Raw genomic sequence first — 9,668 nt, 5'->3', positions numbered from 1 at the left:
AAAAAGGAAGAGTGAAGCCAGACCCTTTTAAAGCTTACAGAAAGCCAGTGAGGATGTCGGGGTAACAGAGCTGCGGTCTGATCCCCTGGCCATACAGGGAAGGTTTCTGGTGGGGTTCCTCTGCATCGCCCCGGCAAGGTCTCAAACTCAGCAGAAATACCCATTTTACAGGGCTCAACATTTTTTCCTTGGCATCTCCCTCCAAAGTGCTGCTGGATGGCGCATCTTCCGCAGCAGCAAAAGGGGGTGAAGCTTTGTCCCACTGTGCTGCGGGCACAGCCCCAGGGAGCCCCAGGTCCGAACCCCTGCCCTGCCCTGGGCGCGGGATAAGGATGGGGATCAGGATCGGGCAGGAAAACCTCTGGCCAGCCTTGCCCCGGCCGCTCCCAGCTCGGAAACCTCTGAACAAAATGTTCCCGAGCTGGGAACTGGAAACAAGTTTGCTCCTTGTTGCGGAGCTGAAAAAGACCTTACACACCCCAAAGACCGTCCCTCTCGCTCCTCCCCACCCTGCCGGCGGCCGATAAAAGAAATTACTTCCACTACAGCTCTTGGCTCTTACTAACGGAGAGTTATTTCCTGCTTGGGGCACGCTGGCCTCAGCCTCTGGAAATGGGAAATTCCACCCTGAAATCGGCGGGAACTTATTTCACTGACCGAAGTCCGTCCTGTCTCAGTGTCTTTCTGCAGGAATTTTTCCTCTGAGAAACCGGTGGGTTCTGGGGGTGGAAAAAGGAGCTTTGTCGAAGTTTTTTAACCAGCCTGATTATATCTGGCGTAGGAAAAGCCTCTAGTGAATTACTAATTTACTAAGATAGAATGCAGAGGCAAAATTAATTTAATTAAACCAGCAAGTTATTCACAGAAAGGAGCTGGTATTTTTTATTACAGCCAGTCCACTCTAACCTGCACCCTGTCTGCAAAAGTAAGGCTGTTTGATCAAATAAGGCTGCTACTCTGGATTAATAAAGCCAGCACTGAGATTATGGGAGGTGCGAGATGGGAAGGCCTTTAGGTCCCGAACTTCAGCTGGAAAAAGGCACGGCGTTTTACACTGGTGTGTTTACTGGTTTCCCTTCCCAGCATGTTGTGGCTTGCAGGTAGGCTCCCAGGAGTGAAAACAAATCTCCAGATGTTAGCTCATCGCACTCACGCATGTATGGTCTGATTTTTGCCTTTGTGCACTGCGTTACTGCCGCACTTTCAACCCGCACTAATGCACAGGGGTTTTTCTCACCCTGCGCGAGGACTGAGCGCCAGCGAGCCAGGAAGCTGTGGGTCTGTGTCTCTAAGCACAGCTTCTAAGCAGTTCTCGTCTAAATGTCATCGGGTTAAACGGATGTAAGGAGAAAGGGACCTCTCTGATGGACGGGCACAGAGCAAAGCTGGGCGCGGGGAGCCTGCAGCGGCGGAGGCAGAGGAGGAGCAGGAGCCCGGGGGCAGCTGGCCGTGCGGCAAGGGCAGAAAGCAAGTTTTTGGGGAGAGGGAGGGAAACCCAGGCGAGGGTGACCCACTGGGTCCAGAGCACTGACACCCCCCCTGTGACGAGGGGCGGGCCATGCCCAGGGCTTTTCCACAAGTGCAGCTTTGCAGGGATGAGTTTTGGAATAAAAAGCTGTAAACGGGGTTGGAGGAGCAATTTGGAGAAAAAGTGAAGCAGCATTTAATACAATGGTAAATGAGATTATTTTTATTAAAGCTGTAAAGAATAAGGCCCAAAGGAGCAAGGCACAGGCTGTGGTGTCCTTACGGTGACCAGTGGCCCTGAGGTGGTCTGCGATGGGCTCTGCCTTTGCTCCCAGGGCCAAGGCGGTTCTCCCCCGCCAGCCCTCCACTTCTCCCCGGGGAGCCGGGGGACGGCAGCCCCGGCCGGGGCACCCCCAGCCCCGCGTTTCGCTGTCACCCGCGTCCGTCTGGCAGCTGGGTCCCACGGAGCATCTGCTGCCCGTGACGGCTTTCCACATGTGCTCCCAGGGTCTCCCGATTGGTGTGCTCCGCAGAAGGGGCCGGGCCTCCAAGTCCACTCCGGTGGCTCTGACAGATGATATTTTCATGCAAGAAAACAAAACCAGGATATCTGATGGACTGCATTATCTTTCCAGACAGCTTGGAGCTACAGCTGCAAAGTCAGAAGTTTTGTGCTTAGACTTCAAAACTGTGAGTGGAATTTAAACAGCAGTTTTAAACGCCTACTTTTTTTTTCCTTCTCTTTTTTTTTTTTTTTTTTTTTTTGGTGTACAACTTTGCATGAAGTGTATATATCTGCATAATAACTTTTCATTATCAAGCAAGCTGTTGCGAATTCTCCTAAGATGAAATAATTACTGCTTTGGAAAACTTCACAGAGCGTTAGCTGCGTTTGCGGCCGCACTAATAAATGTGTGCTGAGGAGAAGGAGGATGCTCTTTTCAGTGAATGCAATTAGTCTAGCTGGAAATGGTTTCAAATTATCTGTTCCACTGGAAAATGTGTTTGAGCAGGACTAGTTGTGCTGAGGGAGAATCTCCTGGGAGTTATCAGCAAATGTCAGGCTGGTCTGTGTGTCTTTGTCACGGGCGTCACTTGATGTTTGCTTGTGTATGGAGAGGGATTAGGTTAAAACCTGCTGTTACCATTATGTGGCACTGCGCTCGCTAGATGAAAAATCTGTTGGTACCAGGTGTTAGCAAGCTGGCCAATTAATGATGACTGTGGGAAATTAGTTTAAGAGAATATCGTCCACTCTGATTACAGATTTATAGAAATAATTTGAACAGATATATAGCGCAGGAGGATCATTCTTGGAGCCGAAACAATAATAACCTGCTCTTTCTTGCATGTGTTTGAGTAGGAATAATGGAATGGTTTTCTGTTGGGAGAGCTCTAGGGGCTGATACCCAGGTCAGGAGCCCAAACCTGAGCAGGCAGTTTGTGACTCCAGCCTTGTGATATTTTCACTTTCCTATGGGAACTCTCCAGGACAGTCTAGGATGACCTCTGTCATCCTAGGATATTATGTTATATACAATCTTGAGTGAAAACAGCTACGCTGGAAGTTTTCTGGATTCACTTAGACGTTAGTAAAAGCTGAGATACATCCTCTTAAAAAAAAAAAGTTGCTTCAAATCCTGACTGGATTGTTCCACAGCTCTCTCCAGCTACTCAAAACAATCCAACACCCTTCCCAATTTAATGTATCTTTTCCTTAGAAAGCAAGCAACTTCATGTTTCTGTGCCTTGGCAAGTGCATTGCATCAGTTTACGCTTTTATATTCTGTGGGACCCAGGTGAAATCCAAAGGTGATACGAAAAGAAAAATCAGTGGCGTGTTATTGCTAACTAGGTATGGCAGGAAACCCATCCCCGGGGGATCCACCACCGCACGTTCTCCATCTGGGCTCCTCCAGATCACACAGCAACACAAAGAGCATCCAGATGAGGTGTGGGCATACGAGTGCATTTCTGCTGAATTAGTCAGAGCACATAACATGGGATGTATACCAACTTCCAACAACTGGCGATGAGGCAATTCAGTCCATTGCCTGGTACAAAGTAAATGTCATTATTTCTTTAACAAATGAAGTGCTAAAGTAAATCTATACCATTTTGCTACTCAAAAATCATTGGTTGCAGAGGTTTTGAACTGGCATCTCTAAAGTCAGAGTTACAGTATCATCAAGCCATGGCCTGAGTGAACTTATTGGAAATAATCCAGTGATGATAAATTTCCCTTTTCTCTATCTTTTGCTGGTCACTACAGCAAGGGACACCCTGAATTTGTTCAGCAGGCCAAAACGCAGTGTTTTTTCCAAACCTGAATTTGGCACTGGCAGAAAAATGCTCCCACAGAGAGAATCATTAAACTCAACATATTTCAGCCAGAGAGGCCTTCTTAATGGATGGGGAGGAAATCCTAAATGGAAGATGTCTTAACCCAGACTGTTAATAAATGGCTAATGAATTAGTGTTCTGTGTTGAACAAATCACAGTATTTTTGTTTCAATAATGTTAAAATCAATAAATTTTCTTTTCATTTTCTGAAATAGAAAATTAGGGATAGAAAAAAAATCTAGGCACCTACAGAAATGCTTTTCAGTATCCTGTCCTTTAAATGCTGATAAAGTCCTTAAACTAAAGGGCCTCTGTATTCTGTATAATGTAAAATGTTTCCTCTTCATATGACATAGTCTGGTTCTTCTTGTTCCTTTAATTTGGCCGTCTTTTCTCTATTACATATTGCTACCTAGATAGAATGGGCCAGATTCTCAGCCAGGCAAGCGTGAATAAAGAATAACTTCACTGAAGTCAATGACATGACCCTGGAGTCGTTCTAGTGTGACTGGAGTTGGAATGTGGCTCCATACATGTAGCTGGCATCCCTGCCAGGCTGGGCGAGGAGGTAAACCAAGAGCTACTGCAGTTGGGCATGTTGCTAGCAGGAGGATGGCTGTGGCCCTGCCAGCTTCCACGTGTGCTTTCACCTGCAGCTTCTTCCAAAAGAAAAGATTAAACAGCACAATCTCACTTCTTTTCCACCGACTTCAGATGCGTCTCTTCAAATTATGCATGGTGTTGCAGAAAGGTGCTAAGTCCAACTACTTATAGAATCATAGAATCATAGAATCTTCACGGTTGGAAAGGACCTTTGAGATCATCAAGTTCAACTGTACATACTTGCCATCATACTTTGTCCAACCCTTTGACATATACCTCAAGCAATAAAGTGCACGTGTACTCTATTTTCTTTCCTCCTGCTCAGAAAGATTTTAGGTTTTCATTGATCATTTTTAGGTTTACGTTGTTCTTTACTGGTGGTGTTGTTTTAGGAAGCTTGGCTTCTTGCTGTGAAAGTACCACTCTCTGTGATACTCCTGGAGGCTGCTTCCCCGCTCCTAGAGCAAGTCCTCTTTCTGCCTCTGTTTTGTGATGATAACCACACTGTTCCCATGGCCACCTACCCGGGAAAATAACTCCCTAGTCTTTGTCGTGGAGAGACTAATGGGATTATTTTGTACTATAGGTGGGGCTTCCTTATGACCACTTTGATGTCCCTGCTCTGCATGCTAGGATAGCCAGAGCTGCTGCCCTAAAGAGAGGAGAGGTTTTGTGTGGCTATCTGCAGACTCTGTCCTATCTCCTGAAATTCATCCCAAAGGCATAAATTGGCCGCTTTTCAGATGGGAGAGCCAGCTCATACTGCCATTGCTGGTCAGAAATGGCTGGTTTATAACTCTCTTGCTGCAGCTAAAGAACTGAATTCTGTGATGTTTTTACCAATAGCAATTCATCTCTGCTAGTTGGAAATGCCAAAGCTACAAAAGGAGCTTAAGGGGAGGACTCTGCGTAGGGCCTGGGGTGAGGCTGGTTTCCTGGTTACTCTGAATGGGAAACAAAAACAGAGTATGTTCAGATTTTAAGGAGTTCATTACAAGTGCTACCTGCTGTGTGGATTTCTAGGGACACTCAAGTCTCTAAACATCCCGCGTCACTGAGAAAAAAGCACCAACGAAGCCAACAGGCAGGGGAGCGCCTGTTCTTCTTTGGCGCTTCACGAGTTCCTAGAATGAAGAGTGCTCATATCTACCACTGAAGTGGGGATTAGATGGAGCTCAGGCTCCACTGAACCTCAGCTGAAATAGTTTCTTTTGAAGTACTTTTTATCATTACTCAGATATTTTGGTGCTATGTAGGCATGTTCTCAACAACGGCACTCCATTCGTCCAAAATACTAAATTCTGTATGGGCACAAGGTTTACCTGTAACACAAAATGTTCATAAGATGTATGCAGCCTAATCACGAAACTTTTATAGAGATTTATGATGTCTTATCAAAACTTTAAAGTTTTATAAAATCTTATCTTTTATAAATATTTATCATTCTGTTACATCTGCTGCTGCTGACAAGAATGTATTACAGGCTGTTATTTTGGAATAAGCTGGAAAGTAGAAAAATCTGCCTGATGTTTTATTTTTAAATTGAATATTCTGCTTCCACGTATGCATTTGTGAGACAGGGGAATTTCTCGTGTAGTTGGGCAATATGGGTTATGACAGGGATCGAGCAGAAGAAGAGAAGCAGTGGCCTAGTGTGTACAAAAGAGCCCCCAAATTTAAGGAGGTTTGTGGACGTAAGAGATCACACCTTGTCTGCAACACTGCTAATATCACTGTTTTTTCAGGCCTGAGAAGTATCACACTGTAATCTGACAAAATCTTTGTGAAACTGGGGCCTTTGAGCCACCTGAGAGAAGCTGTCCAGAAGCAATGTGTGAAAGGAAGGGAGTTACAGGGCAAGGGAAAGCACTGAAAAAACAGACTTGCGCTCGTACGACACAAACGCTTCTTGAAGCTGAAAAGGAGAAAGCACAAAAGCTGGCAAGGGGAAAGATGAGGGTGTGAGTAAGAGTCATGTACCTCTGATGTTGTTTTTTACCCTTTGTGCTATGTGTTTCATGCCTTAGGGTGAATGAATAATACTCTGTTTTGAAGACAAATTAAGTTAACTTAATTAATGCATAACACATTGTTTTGAAGACAAATTAAATTACCTTAATTAAATTGCTGGTTGTGGGTTCTCAGAAAAAGAGGTGCATTCGTGTGCCAAAGGCGGGCGCATCGTTTGGGTTCACGCTGTTGGAAGGGGGATGTGTGGGGCAGGAGGGAGGTGCACTGCTCAGCAACCCAGACCACGAGCTCGCCGGCTCTGTCCAGAAAAATTAGAGTGATCCTAAACACAGTCACTCCCAAAACCTTTACAACCACAGCTGGATTTTTCAACATTTAGATGCCAGCTGTTTCAGTGCCATTGCATTATGTCCTGAAATCACAGCAGTGTAAAGGTCACATCTGGCCATCACAAAAAAACCCTACCTTTTTCAACAGTATACAGAACTAGCAAGTCATACAGTTAAAGATATGTCTCTCCCTCTATGAATAAAGGGCTAAGAGCCCTTTCCCTAGCATATTATCGCAGTGATACAAATGGAGGAATTAAGTATATTTTAAACAGGGGGCATTTAAAGGCATAAGTTGTGGGCAAACCAGTGGGACTGAGTCTAATATTTCAGAGTTTAGCCAAAGAAAAAAAAGTCTGAAAATAATTCTAGAAATTACCTGTCATTGTCTCAAGCTGAAGCTTTAAAAATTCCAATCTGTATCTTTATACCTTGATACATATCTTTATACATTTATATCTTTACACCTACCTTCATGTCTTCATACCTATCTTTATTAACCAGCAGAATTTAGGCCCACTTAATTAAAAAACTGATTCTTGGAAACAAATGTGGATATACCTTTTGTGCAAGGTAGGATTCTAGCCTTGATGTTAACCAAGCAAATGCATCGCAAAAGAAAATCCAGGTAACAGAAATGGAAAATAATTAAAGGCAACATAAACATTCATGATTTTTAAGCACCTTGTGAAGTTTTTTAAGGGTGGCTGGAGCAGAGTCCAGTTTTAGGTTGAGCAGCATTGCAAATCCACTAAACCTAATGGGAACAGAAATGCCATATAATTAAGGTGCCCTCAAACACTTTGTAAACTCTTCAGAGAGCTCCCTCCTGTGTAATTTCTGCCTTTGAAGCATTCTGCACCGAACCACAGCAACAGCAACCGCAGGCAGCTCAGGCTGGGGAGGAAAGATAAGGATACTCTGCCCCTTGTTGTATCAAGAGAGCAATATTGGGAAGGAGGAATGTGACTATATTGGCTGGAATTTGGCGGGGGTTAAAATTTAAAACGTTGCAAAACGCCATGAGAGCTGTGATGCCGATATCAGTATCAGCATAGTCCGACGTGCCTGAACATAAGCGTCAGTGTTGAGGGTGCTTGTGCTGTTAGTATTTCATCATTTTAATTGCAATAATACCTAGAGGTTAAGCGCCACTGTGCCAGCTGCACATAGTCCGTGGGAGTACACCTACACGCTGTGTCTGCACTCCACAGGTTCTGCTCGACTCACAAGAAAATGCCTACGACCTCAGCTTTGAGGTGCTTTAAGCAACCCTGCGGGGCTGGGGGGCAGAGGTAGGTTATAACCCTGCCCGCTCTCGGTGCTAAATCCGAGACCTCACTTGGACACCACGTTTTCCAAAGGCCTTTCCACAATATCCCCTGAGGGAAGAAAAAATTTTACTCTCTCTGTCGGGAATATGTGGGTGTGAATCCCTGTGGGCTCAGGAGCGACAGCACCACGTCCGCAGCAAGTGCCCTCACCCCCGTGAGCGTCGGGCAGGCTACAGCTACTACCACATCCACTGCTCCATCCCATGCCACCCCTGATTTGAGTGGGAGGGATCCCAGGGGATGCTCCAGCGCTCCTTCCTGAAGCAGCTTCTTAGGCATGGTGGAAGAGCTCTGGGTTGTCCCTTGGGCACTGTTGCGCTCAGCTACTCCATCACCCCTCCAAGAAACTCAGGCACCAAACTTCAACACCTTAAATTAGGCTGCTAGGACGCCTCAGGTGGGCATCCAAGTCAGGCATGCTAAAACTCACCCAGAATTTCCAAGCAAGTAAGTAAAAATAACATTCCTTCTCGTGTTTTTGGCTCTTGCTGTCTCCATCCCACCATGGATTAAACAAACATACAGATGTTTGCAGAAGGGGATGCCAAAGGGTGGGATGTTTTCTGTAGATCATTTGCACGCACAACTCACGTGTAGTCAGGAGCGGTGATTTCAGATGCTGCCAGCTTGGCTGCCCAGTGGTGAAGCAGAGAGGAGTGTGCCTCTCCCGGGCCCTCAGTACAATTTTCTGCAGCATTGCAGTGAGCAGTCTGTTAAGGGATCTATCAACTCTTCTTTGGTGCTCTTCACTGGGGTACAAAGACCTTGGGATGTATGCACTGTCCCTTTTTAAAATTTTGAAGTCGACTTCCATTTACTTTCCCCCCCAAACCTTAAATTGCCCAGAATTCTAAGAAACATCTCCATGGAACTAAGATGCTGCTCCATACCCTTTGCAAATGTAAATTAACTGATCTTGCAGGAGTAATTGACAGAAAAGTAATTTCCCTTTATCATGACAAACAGTATTGCAGTATGAGAGTAATGACTACAATTTAAGCAGCTATGAATTGTGCATTAGGGAGCTCTAGGCCTGAATATTGCTCACAATGAAATTTAAATTGCATTTTTTCTGCATCTGGCTCTTTATAAATAACACTGCAGTTACGACCACAATAGTAATTTTTGTCACCAATTTCTTATTGTCACTGACAGTGGAAATAAAAGATCTAGCTAGCTGATGGTCAGTGCAGTAAATGGAGGTTAAAATACTCTTTATTACACTCAAACTTCACCAGAAATGGGAACAAACCAAAATCCTAGATCCAAACACAGGATGAAGTAAGTGTAAGTGCCTTGAAAACCTAAGCAAACATTTAGCAGCAGGATCTTTTTTGATGGCTGGTAATAAAAAAAAACAAAACAACAAAACAACAAAAAAAGGATACAAGGCTCCTTCAACTTTGTCATATAAATTGTGATTTTGATACAAATTTCTGGCTTGGTCCTAACTCTCAACCTACCTGGTAACCGTATTTAGATGCAGAAGAATAAGTAGTTTAATATATGTTGTAGTAGCCTCCAAAACCTGCTGGATCCTGCACGCCCAAGTACTTGCACAGGGGTGCCGTAAGCGCTACAGCTTTCAGTCCTTTGTAGTGTGCTCCCTGCTTGCATCCGT

The 9,668-nt window shown here is 44.8% G+C and overlaps 1 protein-coding gene across 7 annotated transcripts in view; it reads left to right on the top strand.

The window, feature by feature from the left end:
- The first annotated feature begins 571 nt into the window (after positions 1 to 571).
- STARD13 (StAR related lipid transfer domain containing 13) overlaps positions 572 to 9,668 on the top strand; it is a 312,543-nt gene continuing 303,446 nt past the window's right edge. For 4 of the 7 annotated variants that reach the window (XM_063332552.1, XM_063332535.1, XM_063332543.1 and 1 more), the window contains exons 1-2: positions 572 to 712; positions 2,103 to 2,157. The gene's annotated coding sequence lies outside the window, so the exon portion shown is untranslated. The remainder of the gene's footprint in view (positions 713 to 2,102; positions 2,158 to 9,668) is intronic. The other 3 variants (XM_063332578.1, XM_063332587.1, XM_063332560.1) reach the window with 3 other exon arrangements.

This window comes from Chroicocephalus ridibundus, chromosome 1, assembly GCF_963924245.1.
Source record: "Chroicocephalus ridibundus chromosome 1, bChrRid1.1, whole genome shotgun sequence".
Lineage (NCBI taxonomy): Eukaryota > Metazoa > Chordata > Aves > Charadriiformes > Laridae > Chroicocephalus > Chroicocephalus ridibundus.
The sequence above is the reverse complement of the archived record's forward strand: the minus strand, read 5'-3'. Positions and strand labels throughout refer to the sequence as shown.